Source organism: Acomys russatus, chromosome 29 (assembly GCF_903995435.1).
Source record: "Acomys russatus chromosome 29, mAcoRus1.1, whole genome shotgun sequence".
Lineage (NCBI taxonomy): Eukaryota > Metazoa > Chordata > Mammalia > Rodentia > Muridae > Acomys > Acomys russatus.
Window position 1 is genome coordinate 38,147,102 of NC_067165.1, and position 20,747 is coordinate 38,167,848.

Below are 20,747 nucleotides of genomic sequence, written 5' to 3' on the forward strand. Positions count from 1 at the left end.
CCCCACCCTCATTTCCCTCCGAACTCCCCCTCTTCTCCTGTTTCCCTCTCTTCAACCACTTCCACTGTCTATTTTATTTCCCCTTCTGGGAGATATTCAAGTATGCTCCCTTGGGCCCTCCTCGTTACTTACCTTCTTAGAGTCTGTGGATTGTAGTATGGTTATCCTATACTATACAGATAAAATCTTCTGAGTACATACCATGTGTGTCTTTTTTGGCTATGGGTTACCTCACTCAGGATGATATTTTCTAGTTCTATCAATTTGCCTGAAAATTTCATGATCCAGGCCATTTAAAGAAATGCATTTCAAGATCATCTTCAGCTACATACTGAGTTGGAGACTAGCCTGGACTATGTGGATCATTGTCTCAAAAGAAATCCCTTTTTTCCCCTTTTGAGACAGGATCTCATTGTGTAGCCCTGGGCAGTCACACAATTATATTCTCCTCTGCCTCATGAATGTTAAAAATAATAGTATGCACAATGGCTACTGTCTGAAAATGAAGTAACAAAGTAGCTTTCTTTATCTAGTGATCATACATAGCCTTCTGATTATTAGAAAAATCTTTGCCTTTGCCTGGTCAACAAAAGTCTCTTATCATAAGAACAGGAAATGCCTTCCACTTTTCATGGTGGGGTGGCTAAGTAGCTTATGTACAGCGTGACTTTTCTATGGGTTCCTATAGAAGCTCCAGGTTCCACTGCTCTCCACATGCAATGAAGTGGTGAAGCTTTTTGCACAACCATAGCTTTTCTGAGTCCAATACTAATACTCATCATTGCTACAATTGTGACAAACTACCCAAGAAAACAACTTAAGGAAGTAGAGAGATATTTTGGAATGAGGTTCCAGAAGTTTCCACTCATCATGGCTGGGAGGCTGTGGCAGAACAGAGCAACTTACATGGGAGACAAGAAGCAGTGAGAGAAAATGCCCAGCATAAGCTCTCTCCTGATCCATTTCTATGAACAGTTTTTAGGATGTTGCCATGTACATTTAAGGCTGCAGTGCAAGGAGGGATGGAGAAGAACAGTAGAGATGTAGGCAAGTGCCTGAGGATAAGGCCCTGTGCCATTCTTCCTCATGTTTCTTGTGGTACACAGTACAGTTTGGATCATAGGAACATCACCTCTTCCCACTCTAGCTTCTTTCATCTTCTCTCTCTCTCTCTCTCTCTCTCTCTCTCTCTCTCTCTCTCTCTCTCTCTCTCTCTCTCTCATAAAGGTACCCATCCTTGCATGTATTCCTATCCATCCCCACCAGTGCAATCATATCTCAAGATCCTTACACTAACTTAGTTTGATGACATACACAGCGACCATCACCTAAATGATGGTCACCCGCTCTTCAGGTGATATATCTTTGAAGACCAGCATCAGCATCCTGCCAGTGACCAACCTGAATGCCCAATCATGTGTACTTGGTACCTAAAAATACACTTCGGATAACATAGGTGTTCTTTACCCATATCTCAGCAAGAACACAATCACAAAGTGCCTTGTTCCTCTTGTTTCTTCTCTACCACCAACAAGGATTACTAACATGAGAGGACTAAAAACCTGGCAGGACTGACTTCTTATTTTGATAGTAGGAATAAATCCAGGACCTCTGGCAAATTATCACACACTTTACAAAGACAATTCCTTGATTGCCTTAAAATGTGGCGTATTAATGACTAATTTGAGCTTTGTGTGCCCACTGCATTAGAAGATTCTTGCAGTGAAAAAAAGTAGTCCAAGAGGAGGGGAAAAGTCATACTAGAGCATTGCAGGTGGACAGTGGTCTAACATAGAAAAATCCAACAAAGGAAGTGGCTATGGATATGGAAATTAGATTTCTTGTGTTATGTTTTTGAAAAGTGTGCTCAGTGCTGGGAAGATGGCTCAGCTCATAAAGCATATGGTAAGAATTGGAGCTCAGGACACTTAAAATCTGGTCAGGTATGGTGATAGGAAGGTATGTAGGAAGGTAGACACAGCAGGTTCCCAGGTCAAGCTGCCTAGAATTAGTGAGCTCCAGATTCAGGGAAAAACCATGCCTTGATAGATACAGTAGAGAGCAACTGAGGAAGACACCTGCTTTCAACTTCTATACGCACATGTGCACACATACAGAAGAGTATACATACGGATGTATGGGGTGTGTGTAGGTGTGTACATGCTCATAGGAAAGGTGTTTACTCTCTCAAAATTACTTAATCTAGGTTAGGGCAACACATTTATATCAGCCTTAAACCTCAAAATATGTGAGTGTGGGACATAAGGTTCATACAAGGAGCAATTGTGAAACTCATTTCTGATATTAAGCAAGTGAGGCTAGTGAGTAGAGGGGAAAGGTGATATGGGATAGAATGGGTCATTCTAGACACCTCCCAGTGCCCTTTCTGACTGTGTGGTTCACCACCTCTCCAATCACTGATTTCACACCTGAGAGGAGAGTTACATAGTACCTTCTATGACTTCAGTGAGTTTCATCAGCCTCCACCTGGCATCACTTTTCAGACAACCACTTCCCCAATTGTGCCCATCTCCTAATCAGGTTGAAGGCTCCATGGGTGGTGTGAGATGAAGGACTGTTCTGCCCTGAAGAGAAGGTACAAAGGCCCCCCTCTGCTACTGGCTTGGCAGGGACCTCTCTGGGTTGGGGTTTGTTTGTTGCAATCGGTTCACATGGGGCTTCTTCCAAGATCTCTATGGGTTTGAAAAGGGGTGAGGTTAGGCCATGGTGCTTCTCTGAAGGATAGAAGGATTTGTGGGTGAAACGTTCGATGAAGTCTTCCCAGGGCTCAGATTTTCCTTGGCTCACTCTGAAGGAATAAGAGAACCATGCTTCCCTTGGTAGAATTGCTCCTCATAACCATGTGTTTCCTGGTCCTGGGTTCGTGTAGACCACCTCCTTCCTATTGACGTGCCTCCTACCATCACACATCTGGTGACATTTCAGATCCTGCACTACTGCTCTTAATGGACGGTGACATGGGTAAATTTTATTTCTTAATCATCATGCCCCGCTGGGGTAGGCAGAACGTTAGCTCAAGGAAAGCATTTTGCAAAGATCCACATAGTCAGTCTAACAGCCATTGTGTATTGGTCAGTAGTGATATACTGGATGAGATATTGAGGGCTTTTTACAAACAACATGGCTGTCCAGTGAGCTGTATGTGCCCTGTTCATTCTTTTACTTTACACATTAATAAGCCATGGGGAAGACATTGAGGAGCTGGTTTCTAATGAGAAACAGCCTGAGAACCCTTACAAATGCCATTTGTAGGTATAGTCTGTGGTGACTCTGCTAGAGTTGAGCAGGTGGGTCAGTAAGTCTTTACCTGGTTGGTTAAAAGACTTCTGGTTCCTCCTCAGGAAAACAAGAACTTTTAGTTAGGGATATGTGAGCCCAGCCTCCTGAGGCGTGCTTAAGACTATGGTTATTGACCAGTTTGGAATGGTTAGAGACAGCCATCATGAGCTAGGGCCCTGGGTTTTTAATATCTTCCAGGCAAAAGTTGCTGACAGTAAAAATAGTTCATTATAGAGTGGGAGAAAAGTCTTATCCTCTCTTAAGTTCAGTCCTGTATTATAGAAAACTAAATAGACAAAGGAAAATTTAACTTGAAATTAATTTGATATATGAATAGCTTTATATGACCTGAGGTGACAAGGGGGGATGCTTTCTATGTGCAGAATATTAAGAAGTGATTAGCCTAAGGGCTTAGAAGACCTTTTAAAGCAAACTGGAGAGGTGGCTCGGTAATTAGTTCTCTTGCAAAGGACCTGAGTTCAGTTCCTAGCACACATATAGTAGCTCACAACCATTTTGAATTCCAATGCCAGGGGATTTCTTGCCTACCTTTGGCCTCCAAGGGGACCAGGCACATACACAGTACACATACAGACATGTAAGGAGAGTACTCATTCACATAAAACCTCAAAAGAAAGTTGAAATTAAAAGGCAAGGAAGTTTAGAATCTGTGTAGCAAACTCCCTATAGTTCATTGTGGGAGGGATCTCTGGACGTGTTTGTTGAGTTCATGAAGCTTCCCCTCAGTGTGGACTGATGGAAATCTAAGTCATTTTTCCTACCCTTCTTTGTATAGGAATATGTTGAGATACCATCCCAGAGGACAAGGCTCAGGAACTCTACTACCCTCAGACAAATATGCTATTTCCAGTAGAGATCATGGCGTCTTTAAGTATCTTCTAAAGTCACAGTGCTCCTCTTGCTGAGAGAGGTGAGCGCGTGACAATACAATATAGGTCAAATGCAGCAACTGCGGTCCACTGCCATGCCTTGCTTCGTCTGTGCCTTCTGGATCCATGAATGTGGTAAGAGTGACAGCTAGTAAACTTTAAGCCCCTACCCAGATCTAGCCAATGAACAGAACATTCTCCACAGTTGAGTGGAGAGTGGGATATGACTTTCACATGAACTCTGGTGCCTCATATTTGACCATGTCTCCTGGATAGGGAGACCTGGGGTGGCACTCAGAGGAAGGACAGCAGGTTACCAAGAAAAGACTTGATACCCTATGAGCATATTCAGGGGGAGGAAATCCCCCTCAGGAACAGTCATAGGGGTGGGAAGAAGGAGAAAATGGGAGGGAGGGAAGAATGGGAGGACACAAGGGATGGGATAACCATTGAGATGTAACAAGAATAAATTAATAAAAAAGTTTAAAAAAAGAGTGACAGCCAACTCGTTAACTTAGCCATCGCCTTAGCTCTACAGTGGTCGCATTGCTGATCTGCTCCTCATGGAGAGATATACACAGCTCTCAGGTCCCAGTCATGCTCCTTTCCCCCTTGGGAATGACAGAGGTCATGACCTCAGGCTTACTGATGGCCACATCCCCATCAGCTGCCTCCTTCACATTTGGAGAGTATCATATTGTCCCTGCCAAGGACATGAGTGATGCTCAAGAAATCAGGGGAAAGGCAGCCAGACTTTGTAAAGTTTACTCTATTCAGACTAGCCTGGAACAGATGATGATTACTCTCTGCTCTGTGGTTGAGGCAACTGCAAGGGAGGGTATAAACAATTTCTCTGAGGCTCAAAGTTTGGGGAAGCAGTGAGGGCTGGACACAGGCACGACAGCTTCAAAGACAGTGCAGAGGGAGCTGGAGTCTGTGACAGGTTTTGTAACAAGCCTAGGCTCTGCTGTGGACTCCAAAGAAGAGAGAGCCAGAGTCATGTGGGCCTAGGACCAGAAAGATTGGCTTTCCTTACACTCTTTGAAGGAATGGGCAAAGACACAAGCAACCATGGAAATAAAATATATCATGGTAGAAATTAGGTGAGACTGACATAGAACTAAGTTATTGGGCCACAGGTCTTTTCTACAAAGGCTACCAGAAGAAAATTCAGTCTGAAGGTAGACATGGCTCTTCTTTCTTTAGTGTTCAAATCTCCCTTGCCCTACATCTTCATGAACACTTTTGAATATTCATGCACCTTGAGAGAAACCAGTTGTGCCACATTCAAGTGGAAGCTTTGTACAGAGTTGAGATGGACAGCTGCATGGGCACCATCTGAAGGGCCGGAAGGATAGAGGAGCCTTGAAAGCCTCCAATTGTTTTCTCTTTGCAACAGGGGAATATACTTAAGAAGACGAACATTTCCTCCATGCCCCACTTTTTCTGCTTTGTACAAGACAGCATTGTGTCAATGCAGAACCTTGGTTTATTTGTGAAGGACCTGTGAGGCTTTTCCCACAGAAGACAGTCTCCTCCAAGCCCCTGAGAGGCACTATCTTCTTTCATGGATGGGGTACAATATTTGGCAGCCTGGGTAAAAAAACAGGAGAGGGGCCTCACAATCTCCACAACCCCACCCACTTGCCCATGATGATATCTTGGAAGGGAGTCAATGCAAGCAGCCATTGAAGCTCCTTTGTGGGAAGCAGATTAAGACTGAAGGTCATGTCAGTCAATGGGGTGTTGCCTCCATAACAATATTTTCTACAATGCATTATCATTGGGGAAGTGGTGGGCTAGTAGGGCTTACAAGGAATTAGGTGCAATGCCAAACTCCCATTTCTTTTTTGCCACTATGGTCCTAAACCCATTCATTGCTCTCAGTGATTCTGAGTCATCTCGGTCCAAATTCATCTTCACTTGCTTACTCCCTTCAGCCCTGTATCTAATCGTGGTCCCACTGCTCCATTGTCAACCGTTTGGCTGGTTTTCTTTCCACACCAAAAAGATCTTTGAAAATACAGTTCAGGGCTAACCATTTGGTATCAGATAATCAAATGGTGTTCTCTTCCTTGGGGAAGACTATTTCTCTTGTTCTTGGCATTCTTTAATAGCCTGTAGTCCTTTGTGTAGGGTTGAGGCCTTGGAGGCCTTCCTCAGTCTTGGTTACCATGTCTTTTGTTGTCATCCAATACCAAATAGTCAGCCCTGAATACATACATACAAGTATCATTACACATATTTAGGAATATATATATATATATGTATATATATATATCACCCCATCCCACATACATACATATAATTAAAAAATAAATAAACTCTTCAAAAATACTAAGGAAAATTTTTTCACAAGGCACAAAGAATTCATATGGAAACAGACACTAAAGGGGCTGAGTGCAAACACAATGTAGGAGCTTATTCTAAATATTTTTATTTTTTATTTAATTATGCTAGACTACATAAGGCCATTTTATACAACTATATAATATATTTTGAGCATAACTCCTCTTAATACTACTATCTTCTACTTTCTTGCCCCTCTTCTTTTCTTTATTGTTCTTTTTTTTTGTTCTTGTTTTTTCTTGCCCCTCTTATTAGCCTCATTTTCTCTCATTTTACTTCTAATTTCATTTCTACATATATGACCTTTTAAATCTCTGTAAAAGCTGGCACCCACAAATGAGAGAAGGTGGATGACATCTGTCTTTCTGGGACTGATTTAACTTACTTGATATAATTATCTCTAGTTGTACCCATTTTCCTGCAATCAACATAACTTCAAATTCCACTGTGTATACATAGCTCATTTTCCTTATCCACTCTTCTGCTGTTGGACACCTAAGTTGGCTTCATAACTTAGACATTGTATATGTGCTGCAGTCAACACTGATGTGTAAGTATCTTTGCCAAATACCCAGGGAGTGGTATAGATGGGTAATATAGAAGATCTGGCTTTAACTTTTTCAGGAATTTCCATAGTATCCAAAATAATTTTACATTCTCACCAACAGTGTATGAGAGTTCCTTGTCTGTGTGTATCCTCTCTGGCCTTTGTTGTCATTTTTCCCTCCCTCCCTCCCTCCCTCCCTCCCTCCCTCCCTCCCTCCCTCCATTCCTACCTTCTTTCTTCCATTCCCCTGCTATCTCTCCCTTTCTTCATTTATATCTCCCTTCCCCTCTCTTCTTTCTTTGTTTTTTTAAGACAGGGTCTCTCTCTATAGGTCTGACTATCCTGGATCTCACTATGTGGATCAGGCTGGCCTTGAACTCACAGAGATCCACCTGCCTCTGCCTCTGTCTCCTGAGTGTTGGGTTTAGGGGCATATGCTACCACATCCAACTTGTTTATTGTCTTAATGACTGACATCCTGAGTTGAGATGAATTTCAATGAAGTCTCAATTTGCTTTTCTCTGATATCTAGTAAGATTGGACATTTTCCATGTTTATTGGCCATTTACATTTCATCTTGTGAGCTTTCTGTTCATTTTATTAGCCCAATGCATTGACTGGATTGTTTGATTTCCTTTTTAGTTTTTTTTTAGTTCTTTGTATATTGTAAATAGTAATTCTCCAGTAGATATGCAGTTAAGAAAGACCTCTTCTTCTGTAGCTGTCTCCACATTTTTCTTCTTCACTGTGCAGAAACTTTAATTTCATAAAATATTATTTGTCAATGGCTGACATTATTTCCTGAGCAGCTGGACCCTGCTCTAAAAGTTCTTCTCTGTGAGGGTATTTTAAAGAGCCCCTCTACTATTCCCTGTATGAGTCATAAATGAGGCATGGGCAAAAGAAGTCGTTTCCACTGACCTCACCAGAGCAACCTGGTGCAAGGAAACACAATTTTGGAAGTTTTCCCATTAGGACATATTTTGACACTAGTTTTGATTTTGTAAAAGACTGCATCAGAATGCTATTTGTCTGGCCCCGTGATTTAACACCCTCTGATAACTCATCTGTCTTGCTCTTGTCCTTGTAAGTCTAAATAAGGCAAGTAACGTGCAAAGCTCTGAAATAGGAATTACCTGAGGTACTTGAAGAGAAAGATGCCTAGGCAGGTCCTAGGGATGAGGACAGAATTAGCAGAGTCTCCATATTGTGTATGTAAACTCCTCTTTGAGACTTTTAAGGGCACTCGCATCCCAGATTCTCTCCTTAGCTTGATTCAGTTGCTCTCCTAGATGTGTCCAGCCATTCCTACTTTAAAAGTCCTCAGATGAAGCTAATGTGACCTTATGGGGTAGGGCCATTGACAGACCAGCTGACTAGAAAATTCAGACCAGATCCCAAGGAGCGTTGGCCTCCAAGTCTACTTTCATCCTCTGCTGTACAATGTAGCTGGTATGTACACCCATCTAGTAAGCACCCCTGAATATTAGAATTATCTGGTGTCACTTAGAGAATCACAGTGTTTGCTTGCCCTAACTCATAGATTGTGATCCAGTGAGTTGTGGCAGCCTGGACATAAGATGAACATGGACTGATAAGGGTCCCTGTATACCAATGGCCAAGGAAAGGGTGAAGAGTTCTGTCCCTGGACCTGAGACTGGGTATGATACACAATAATGGCAGGGGACCTGCCTTCTAGAAGTTCAAATGTACCACCATACTAAACCAAATTAGCCATGTAATCATCATTTGTTTCCTAATAAAATACATTCATGAATCTTTTTGAGGCAGGGTCTCTCATAGGCCAGGTTGATCTCCAACTTGCTATGTAGTTGATAGTGACTTGAACTCCACATCCCAAGAGCTGATATTCCCAGGCTAATTCACAAAACGTGACCACCCTTGGATTTGTTCATTTAGATTTTTGATACTTCCTAGTCTTCAGTTTCTCCCACTGTAAAATTAAACTATACACAAGGTGAGCCCCACAGTTCACTTGGTGCCCCCAGCATTCAAGAAATGGAGGCGTGTGTCCAACTTTGCCTTACCATGATGGCCTAAGTCACTTCAGGGAAGGCAAAACTAGAAACTGATATAAATCCATGGTCCTCATGCCAGATGCTTTCCTGATGCTGTGGTGGGGATTTCTGCGCCCTCCTCATGTACTGCACCAAGCCTGATCTTCTCTTGCAGACTGTTACCACAACCTGTGCAGCTTCCTGGTTTGAGAGACAGACTCAGTGTTGCCATCAATGGGATGAGTGGTCTCAAATGGTAGGTAGATTATCCACAGAGCAAGGGAAAATACAAAGAGTGCCAGTTCTAGATGTCTTTGTCCCTAGGGAAACTCTCACATGCAGATAGAGCATCATACAAGTAAGAAAAGGCCTGGAGAGCTACTCATCATTGCGGGACTGAGTGGGATACCCACAGTGAAAATTAATTACTCTTATTTGATTTTTTATGCTTTTTCAAATACAAAAGAAATAACCTAAAGGAAGAACAAGTTCCAGAAACTTCACTCAGTCTATGGCCAACTTGTTCCGTTGCTATTCTTATTTTTTTTCAATTTTTAAAATTTTATTAATTTATTCATATTACATCTCAGTGGTTATCCCCTCCCTTGTATCCTCCCATTCCTCCCTCCCTCCAATTTCCCCCTTACTCCCTTCCCCTTTTCCCCCTTACTCCCTTCCCCTTCCGTTGCTATTCTATGAGACAGAATATTCTCAAAGTAAGAGAGCATAATACATCAAATGTGCTCACCTTGTGGTACCCAGGAGGCAAAGAGAGAAGAGGCTAGAGACAAGGTGCCATTCAAAGACATACTCTCAGAGATTTATACATTACAATAAGGTCAACACATAATAAGCTATAAATCCATAAATTTTAATTATTTCATCAATGACGTCAGAGTTCTACGGCCAGTTATCTCCCAAAGATTTGATCCACATCTGGGAAACAAGTTGCCAACATAAACTTTTTTGAGGGATACTGTATATCTACACAAAAACATCCCATCCCTGCACATCCAAGGGTGATGACCAACTCATAGTGTAAAATGCATCTAATGCAAGCGCTCCCTAGTTTAATAATTCCAGTATTGCTCAGTGGTTAAATTCCAAAGTCTTTTGAAACTTGGCCCAATGCTCAGCTGTGAATTGCCACACAATCAAAACAGCAAATTGCATTCTTTCAACATACAATGGCACAGGGCAAACAGCTTCATTCACCAAAGGAAGAATCATTACCACAGAGAGAAAAGCCAGGTCCAGAAAAACGAAAACACAACAAAGCGAACAGTGTCTTCTGGTTCCATGTTCTTATCTGGCACACGGTGCTATGGTTTCATTTTCTTTGGATTTGAGCATTTGAGCTTCTATATCCTCGATGGCTGGCATCTACTTGGCCTCCCTCCTAGCCTGCCTCTGTTCTTTGCCTGTGGTGTTCTTCAGCATATTTTTCCAAATTCCTAGCATTTCTCAGGTCTCCACTGGAGTTTAGCTTTCACCTCACAGGTTTACATGTTCCTTTTCATAGGCATGATGCGGGGACTCCAGCTGTATCGTACTTTACCTGGACACCAAGGCTTACCTTTGAACCCGGATGGAGGCCTCCACAGCCCCTGGACTATATTTCACATGCTTATGTGTTCAGCATCATGTGGGTGATGCCGAACTTGCCACTAGCTGCAACACTTGCTGGGCTCCCTTACAACATGGCCACATTGGACTTTGAGTCTGTGCAGCTAGCTATGGGAAATGAATCCTGGGAAGGCAATTTTCTAGGTGGACCAGCGCAAGAGGGTTAGCCTGGCAGTACTATAGCCTAAAGCAAAAAAAAAAAAAAAAAAAAAAAAAAAAAAAATCTTTCAAACAAGTTTAAATTTTTTAGCCTGGGGTTTGTCATGAGTAAGGTCTGTCTGTCCAATATCTAAGATGTCCTGGAGGACTCTTTCTCTCTGTCCAGGTATAAAACATTTGCTTCACTTGTTTTTATTTATTTTTAAGATTTTAGTGTGTGTATATCTGTGAGTACATGCACACATGTGGGTGAGGGTGTGCAAAGAGGCCTGAAGAGGCCATCAGATCCCTCGGGGTTATAGGCATTTTCAAGGCACCCACTGTTGGTGTTGGGATCCAAACTTTAGTCCTTATGATTGTGCAGCAAACACTCTTACCCACTAAGCTGCCTTTCTAGCCCTTTGATTTGTTTTTAAAGGTGCTAAACTTCCTAGCAACTGCATCCTCCACATCTACAACTTTTTTAGACAACTATATATATTTTTTTCTGTTCTATTTTTTGCTTAATTCTCACTGGCTAAGTGAGCTGGCAAGTAGTCTAGTGGGTAAAAGTACTTTCTTTCTTTCTTTCTTTCTTTTTTAAAAAATAAAAGTACTTATTTTCAAACTGGTAAAAGTTCTGATAGTTACTGGAAAAGGAAATCAAATTATGAATCTATCAGAAGTTGAACAATTAATAATGCCAGAACCTTTATGGTACAGTAATCTCACAATGCCTGAATCAACCACTGGGGGACTAAGGTTTGAACAAGAAAGTCTTTTAAGGCATCAAATGAACCATATGATATTAAGAAATATTACATAATCATTTAGGACCATGAAGGTATGCCAAGATAAGAGGATCTTAACAGGATAATATTAATTAAGGAAAATACCTTCAAAAACTAACAGCTTAATAACTTTTTTTTTTTTTTGAGACAGGGTTTCTCTGTGTAGCCTTGACTGTCCCAGACTCTCTTTATAGACCTGGCTGGCCTCAAACTCACAGCGATCCGCCTGCCTCTGCTTCCCAAGTGCTGGGATTAAAGGTGTGCGCCACCACGCCTGGCTAGCTTAATAACTTTTACGTAAAGTCAAAATAATTAAAATCAACAGAATGTTTTCTAGGCCTGGAGAGATGGCTCAGTGGTTAAGAGCATGTACCACTCTTGCAGAGGACCTCAGTTCAGTTTGTATCACTCACAACTGTCTGTATTCCTGATCTAGGGGTCACAACTGTCTGTATTCCTGATCTAGGGGATCCAGTGCCCTTATCTGGTCCCCTCAGGCACTGCAGTCATGTGTGCAGATACACACATGCATGCATGCACCATTAAAGATAAAATAAAAAGCAAATATCTTCTAAATAAGCAGAATCAATGACATAATATAAATAGGAAAGACTAGTGTGACATGCTCACTAGAGTTCTATCAATGACATATAAATAGGAAAGACTAGTGTGACATGCTCACTAGAGTTCTTCCTTTCAGTGGAGGCCTGGAGTTTTATGGGAGAGAATTAGGGTGCCCGGAAATCACAATGAAGGCCTCTGCCATTGATGGATGATGCTTCTTCAGGCGTTCATCACATGGTTTCAGAACTACTGTCCTAGTTTGCTTTCTGTCTCTGTAAGAAAACACTCTGACCAAAAGCAAATTAGGGGAGGAAAGGGTTTAGTTTGCTTTCCCTTTCAAGTCACGGTCCACCACGGGTGGAAATCGGGACAGGAACTCTAGCAAAATCTTGAAGCAGAAACCATGACGAATACTGCCTGCTGTCTTGCTCACAGACTCATGCATAGCTAGCTTTTTAATACGTGCCAGGACGAGGAGATCCGCACTGCCATAGGCTTCAGTGAACAGTGCCTGAGAGAGATGTCTGAGAAATGCTGGACATGAGAATGCTTTCTCTCCTCTCCTTTCTCCCATCTTGTCTTCCCTTCTCTCCCCTCTCCTCTCCTCCCTCTCTTCCCGTCCCCTCCCATTCCCTCTCCTCCCCTCTCCTGTCCTTTACTCTTCTCTCCTCTTCTTTCTGCTCCTTCTCTCTTTCTCTCTTCTCCTTTTCCCTGTCTTATCCTTTCCTTTTCCCACTTTTTCTCCACTCCCTCTCTCACCCCTTCCCATCCCCTTTCTCCTCTATAAATGAAAGCAGCCACACCTTGATTGTAACTTTCTTTGTCTACTTCTGCTTACTTGTGCACTGAGACTAGACAGTTGCCTCTTTTCTGTCATTATATCTTCATACTTTCGGTTGTAACCTAGCCTTTAATGGCTGAGCCATTTCTCCAGCCCTTGTTCTATCTTCATAGCCTACAGTTTCCACCTTGTATCAACAATACCTAATTAAAACATGGGTTTAAATAGAGGATTTCAGCAACTCTGACTTTTGGAAGCTTCCTCAAACTCACGTAGAAGAAAATAGAGATGTCCGTCTTCAATTGCTAGGGTTATGTGGAAGATTAAGTCCAGTAGACTCTTGAGTGAGTAGAGGATGCAATTCAAAAAGACTCCAGCAGTCCCTGCACACACACACACACACACACACACACACACACACACACACACACACTGATGTGCTTGTCCTCTGTCTTTCTTTTGTATATGCCAAGAACTTCCTTATTACCATCACCTTTCCCCGTGTCATGATTGCCTGAATGCCTCCATTCACTTCCTGGAGTCTCTGAAATCCTACAGTATAGACAATTCCCAGGTTGTGATCTGCAGAGAGAGCATCAGAGGTGGGGCTGCAGTTGTTATCACACAGACCTTTGTGGGCAGATAAGATCTCCCCAAGATCCAGGCTCAAGTCCTGATTTATCTCATCCTCCAGGCACTCTATTTCCAGTCCCCATCCCATCAGTAAAACTCAAATGTCCCATTCCTCACCAAAGATTTAATGATGACCATTGTTTGTAAATATCTGGCCATTGATCTTTCTTAGAAAGATGCCATGATGACATGTTCCTGTATGTCCCTGAGTGCCTGGAAGAAATACAGGAAATGGCTAAGCCCTGAAAACATCCCTAAAAAGTTCAGGAGTGAGTACCCTCAACCTGAGTTACCTGCAGCTTTTAATGAGGCTTCTTATTTAGAAACCAATCATTTCTTAGTTTCCTGAGGCATTCCTGGTGACCCTTCATTGGGACAGTATCCGTGATGATGCCTTGCTCTACAAGAAGTGCTTGGAAGACCAGGGGGTCCTTGTGACCTGGTACCATGAAGTAGATGGCTTTCATGGATGCATGATTTTGTTTAATAAGAACTCTTTCTCATTTCCCTGTTCCTTGAACATAATGAATGCTGTAGTCAGTTATAGAAAGGGCTTATGAATGACTACAGCGTGGTGGTAGGGCAATCAGTACGCACAAGGCTCTACTTTAATCTACAGCAGGGAAGAAAAATTAAAAATAAAATAAAGGAATAAAAGATAGGAGGTATGACAGCATTCATATGGTGCCTTGGATGAGAAGGGCCAAGGAGGATTCTGACCTGAGGGTAGGGCTGAATATTATTTTTTAACCCTTTCTTTTAATTTATAATATGTGAATTTTGTTACATATTTTTACACGTGAATATTCCAAACTTTGCTCTTCTTTGGTGCACAAATCAAGTCTTATACCATCACCCTAAGCCCTCGAAAATGATCTCCAGATTCCCTTTTATTTTCAAGCCACATATGTATGTCATGTTCATGTGCATTTGCATGTGCACACGTGAGAGAAAGACAGAGAGATGTACATGTGTATGTGTGTGTGTGTGTGTGTGTGTGTGTGTGTGTGTAAGTGTGTGCACGCATGCATGTGTGTGTGTAGACAGAGTCTCATTCTGTAGTTTGTCTTGACTATCCTGGAATTTGCTATGAAGACCAGGCTGACCTCACACTTACAGAGTACTGTGTCTCTGCCTTCAGGTATATGTCACTATGCTGAGCATACCATTAATTTCCTAATGGCTCTTACTAGGGCAGCATACAATCTCAATGTAGCTTTGATTTGAACTTTCCTGATGTCGAAAAATGCCGATTTTTTTCAAATAATTATTAGACATTATGCTTTTTAAAAAACATTGCTTAATTCATCTTCCCATTTATCTACTGGATAATTTGGATTTGGGCAATTAATCTTTTGAGTTTCTATGTATTCTTGAATGTAATCCCCTATTGAATATATAGTTGACAAAGATTGTCTCTGATTATACCCACTGCCTAATGACTCTGTTGATTGTTTCCTGTACTGTGTGAAGCTTTTCAACTTTGTGCAGTCCCATTTGACAATTCTTGCTGTTGTTCCTCAGGATAATGGATGCCTTCTCTAAGGCTCTGACTGTGCCTATAATTTGTGTTATCTCTTTTTTGCGCAAGCAGTTTCGATGCTGTAGGTTTCAAAGCCTTTGACCCACACTGAACTGGTAGTCCCTTAGGAGAAAAGTTTAGAAGAAGAAAGTTTCTTTCTTTTCCATGTGGCTATCCAATTTCCCCACTTCATTCACGAAAATGGCTGTGAGCCTTTGCATCTTAATGGAAAATCCAGTGGGTTGACTTGGGGTTCTGTACTGTGGTGTTTGTTTGCTTGTTTGTTTGTTTACCCGGTTTGCTCAGATAAGGGCTTGCTATGTAGCCCTTGCTGGCTTGCTACTCAAACTTACAGCAGTTCTCTTGCCTTATTACCCAGTACCGAGAATACAGACCTGCACCTCTACACTCAGTTTGTTGTTTCAAGTGAGGATAATTTAACTTCTTTTGAATTTATTTTTCCCTCTTGCCTTTGGTGCTCTAGTGAAGACTTCAAGCAGCACATTGAACAGAATGGAGTGGATGGGCATGATTCCATCATTCCTGATTTAAAAAAAAATGTATTCAGTCTTCACCCATGTAGTGTAACACTGGCTGTAGGTTTGTCATATGTAGGCTTTTCTATGCTGAAGCATACTCTTTGTATTCATAATTTCTTTATGGATTTCATCATTAATGGATGGTAGTCTTTGTCAAAGATATGTTTAGAATCTATTGAGGTGATCATGTGCTTTCTGCCCTCACTCTATTTTTAAAATGTATTTCTGAAATAGTTATTCTTAATGTGCTAGGATCTGGTGGCACTCAGAGGAAGGATAGCAGGCTACCAAGAAGAGACTTGATACCCTATGAGCATATACAGGGGGAGGAAGTCCCCGTCAGTCACAGTCATAGGGGAGGGGAGTAGGGGGAAAATGGGAGGGAGGGAGGAATGGGAGGATACAAGGGAGGGGATAACCATTGAGATGTAATATGAATAAATTAATAAAATAAAATTAAAAACAAAACAAAAAATGTGCTAGGATCCAGGAATCTTTATGTGCCGTATTACTTTTGTTTATTTTTTCTCTTTTTTTCATATTACTTTTATTGATGGGCATGTGTTTAACCATCCTTGTACTCCTCGGATGTAACCAACTCCATCATCACAGGACCCTTTTGATTTGTTAACTGAGTTTGTAAATATTTTGAGAAATTTTACAAAAATGTTCATTGAGGCATTTTTTTTCCCCATGGCATTCTGTTTTTGTTGTGTGCGTATCTAGTTTTGGGCATGAGGATAATAGTTTGTAAAATGTTTGACACTGTTCCTTCCCTTTCTGTTTTATGGAGCAGTTCGAGGAGCATTATTAGTCTTAGATCTCCTCCAATACACTTTTTCTAGTTGGAGGAATATTCCATCAGTTGCTCATTATGACGTTTCAGCCTCATTGCTCATTACAGCTCTGTGTAAATTGTTCATACCATCTTGTTTAATTTTTGTAGTTTAGATGTGCCTAGGAATTTGCCCATCTCATCTAGATTCTTCAGGAGTTCAAAGAACTTCCTCATAACCTGATGGATTTCATTGTCATCTCTTTAATGCTTTTGCAAATGTCATTTTATTGAGTTAAGGAATTGTTTTTATTAGTTTGGCTAAGTTTGGTTGATCACATTTTGAGGGGAAAAAAAAGGGCAATTGCTTCTTTTGTTCATTCTTTGATTTCTTCTTTAGCTTTACTTAGTTTCACATCAAAATGTACCGGGATTTTTATTCTTTCTTTTTATCTATTGTTTTGGGATTTGTCTCATTCTTATTTTTCTAAGAACCTTTCTTCCTTTTATGAAATGTGCTCTTTTCTGTGTTTTTGTAATTAAAACTGTCTTTTCTCTTCCTCTGTGAGTGATATTCATGTGCCCTTCAGAGAGCACCCTGAACAGCGGGGAGCAGGCCGGCCACCTTGACCAAAAACTCCACGTCCACCCCTGCGTGCGAAGCCCAAGGGGGCCAAAGTGGCCAAGAAGTCCGCAGACCACCCCAAGTATTCAGACATGATCGTGGCTGTCATTCAGGCAGAGAAAAACTGCACCAGCTCATCCCACCAGCCCATCCAAAATTATATCAAGAACCACTACAAGGTGGGTGAGAACGCTGACTCTTACATCAAGTTGTCCATCAAGTGCCTGGTGACCACTGGTGTTCTCAAGCAAACCAAAAGGGTGGGCGCCTCGGGCTCCTTCAGGCTGGCCAAGGGCAATGAGCCCAAGTGGTCCGTGGCTTTCAAGAAGACAAAGAAGGAAATCAGGAAAGTGGCCACTCCAAATAAGGCAGCCAACCCCAAGAAGGCTGCTTCCAAAACCCCAAGCAAGAAACCCAAAGCCACCCGGGTCAAGAAGGCCAAGAAGAAGCTGGCTGCCATGCCCAAGAAAGCCAAAAAGCCCAAGATTGTAAAAGTCAAGCCCGTCAAGGCATCCAAACGCAAGAAGGCAAAACCCATGAAGCCCAAAGCCAAGTCCAGTGCCAAGAGGGCCAGCAAGAGGACAAGACCACGAAGGCTTTGCTTGTGGACACTCCCTCCTCCCTCCTGTTTTCTGTAAATACATTTCTCTCTCGATCTCATCTGCACCCCTTTGCCCATTCTATTCTGACTTTATATAAAAAGGACAAGGGTTTGGATTCCTCAGACTTCATGGAATGATTCCTTTTTCCTTACCCCATTGTGCAAAGACATCAAACAGACCTTGTCTTTGTGATGAAAATGTACTTTTTGTTGATTTGATATTAACCTTCTTATGGGGTTAATGATTGGGGGAGTGTCATGTCCGGTGGTTTGGTTACTACGCACATAAATGGAATTGGCAAAGTTCTGGCTAGGTGAGGGAACCCAGGAACTCAGGTTTGTCTTTTAAGGTTTTCTTAGGTTGCTTATCCCTGTGAGATTCAAAATCTTTTTGTTTGTTTGTTTGTTTATTTTGATTTTGAGGCAGGGTTTCTCTGTGGAGCCTTAACTGTTCTGGACTCACTTTTTAGACCAGGCTGGCCTCAAACTCACAGAGATCAGCCTGCCTCTGCCTCCCAAGTGCTGGGATCAAAGGTGTGCTGGAGTTTCAAAATCTTTGGTTGTGAGCAGGTGATAACCCACCTAGTTGGTCAAGGAGGGAGGGAAGGAAGAAAAACTTCCTAGGCTGCCCTACCAATGGTGAGCATTTGGGAACCTGTTTTGTTTTTCATTTCAGTTTTTTCCTCTTCTACCCTAGTGCCTCCCCATTGTCTAGAAGGGGAGAAAGGTCCAAGTGATACCTGGTTAGAAAAGCCATAGCTTCTCATTATCAGGATCTAGCCATTGGGGAAGGAGGGGCCTTTTCAGCAGTCTGTGTTAAATGGGAGGGGACTTAGGGGGAGGGGCAGGAAGTCAGCCAAGTGCCTCAATGTACCTACGGAAACTTGGGTGTTTTTCACAGGATTGGTGGATTGTTTCCTAGAAGGACTTTGTTCTTGTCCACTGTTTTTGTTTGTTTGTTTGTTTGTTTTTTAGTTTTTTGAGACACGGTTTCTCTGTGTGGCCTTGGCTGTCCTGGACTCACTCTGTAGACCAGGTTGGCCTCGAACTCACAGTGATCCACCAGCCTCTGCCTCCCAAGGGCTGGGATAACAGGCGTGCGCCACCACACCCGGCCTTCTTGTCAATTTTTTCTCGTTCCCTTCCTGTATAAGATGTAGCTTTGCTTGATGCCACTGCAGTTTTGCCACCTGCCACTTAAAACCCTCCGACCTCTTTTACTTTTTGAGTCGAGTAGACTGTAAGACCTACTACAGTTGATTTGAATTTGCTAGGTAGCTTTAGAGAGCCAGGGTTGTGAACATGTGTGTGTATGTATATATCCATATATCAAACTGGTGCACTATCACCTCAGGATCTGGAAACCTGCACAGTTGTCTTTCCCTTATTTTAATAAAATAGGAAGCTCCCATACTTCCTACCCTTGGTAAACAAGTGTTATCAGTGCCGGGAAAAAATTTGCTGTGGTTGTAATCTTAAAACTTTTAAACAAAACTAGAAAAGGAAAAAAAAAAAAAAAAAAAAAAAAAAAAAAGCTCACCCTGAGGAAGTCTCAGTGCTATACTGGAATTCTGAGTACCCAGTGTAGTTGCTGGCTGGCTAATAAAGTCTTCCTATTGGCTCAGACCCATGTCTGAAAGTTTTCTCTGGTGAATGTCCTACAACAATACCCATAAGATGGAAATAAATAAACCCAATCAATTCTGCAAATCCCTTCTTTTCTAGTTGAAGTCACAGCATCTCAGCTTCCGGAGACCATTATTTAGCCTGCTGTCTGTAACACATGACCACTTTGTTCCCAGCTCCTGAATCAGCAATGGAGTGGGGCACCCAGACTGACTTACCTCCAAGTATATGTCATTACATAATGGATTGTGAACTGTTCTCAGACACGATGCTCTTGGGTGAACTTTTTAAAAAATTATTTATTTATTTTACTCACTTCACATCCTGAAAATAGCCCCTTCCCTCCTCTCCTCCCAGTCCCCTTCTTCTCACCTCTCCCACACCTCCTCCCCTATTCCTCAGAAAAGGGAAGCCCCCTCCTACACCCTCACCCCAGCTCATCAAGTCATATCTGGACTGAGCACGTCTTCTTCCCCTGTTACTTGGCAAGGCAGCCCTGCCAGGTGGGCGTGGTCAAAAGCAAGCAACTGAATCCATGTCAGAGACTTCTCCCATTCCCCTTACTAGAGGAACTACATGAATCATGAGCTGCCCATCTGCTACATCTGTGTAGGGGGCCTAGGTCCAGTCTACGCATGGCCCTTGGTTAGTGCTTCTGTTCCACAAGCCTCTCTGGGCCCTGTTTAGCTGTCTCTGCTGGTCTTCCTATGGAGCTCCTGTCACCTCTAGGTCCAAGTATCTACCCCCGACACACACATTTTATCAAAAGACTCCCTACACTTTGCCTAATGTTTGACTGTGAGTCTCCGCATCACCAACAAACAAAATAATCCAATTAAAATCTGGAGTTCAGAGCTAAACAGAGTTTCTTTAATCCCAGCACTCAGGAGGCAGAAGCAGGCAGATCACTGTGAGTTTGAGACCAGGCTGGTGTAGAGAGTGAGTCCAGGACAGCCAGAGTGACACAGAGAAACCCTGTCTCAAAAAACCAAACCAAACCAAATCAAACCAACAAAACAAACAAGCAAACAAAAAACCCTAAACACAATTCTCAACAGAGGAATGTCGAATGGCTAGAAGCACTTAAAGCTCAACATCCTTAGTGATCAGGGACATGCAAATTAAAGCAACTCCTAGATTTCATCTTATGCCCATCAGAATGGCTAAGATATAAAACTAAAATGACAGAACATGCTGTTGAGGATGTTAGGAAAGAGGAACACTTCTCTATTGCTGGTGGGAGTGCAAACTTAACAACCAGTTTGGAACCCAATGTTGGGGTTTCTCAGATAATTGGAAATAACTCTACCTCAAGACCAAGCTATATCATTCCTGGGCATATACTTAAAAGATGCTCCACCATACAACAAGGACATATCCTCAACTACTTTCATAGCAGTTTTATTCATAATAACCCGAATC

The 20,747-nt window shown here is 42.1% G+C and overlaps 2 pseudogenes; both read left to right on the forward strand.

Annotated features, from left to right (window-relative positions):
• The first annotated feature begins 2,828 nt into the window (after positions 1–2,828).
• LOC127211564 (arylacetamide deacetylase-like 4 family member 1) lies at positions 2,829–14,197 on the forward strand (annotated as a pseudogene).
• A 968-nt stretch (positions 14,198–15,165) lies between these two features.
• On the forward strand, positions 15,166–17,736 carry LOC127211270 (histone H1.0-like; annotated as a pseudogene).
• The last annotated feature ends 3,011 nt before the right edge of the window (positions 17,737–20,747 follow it).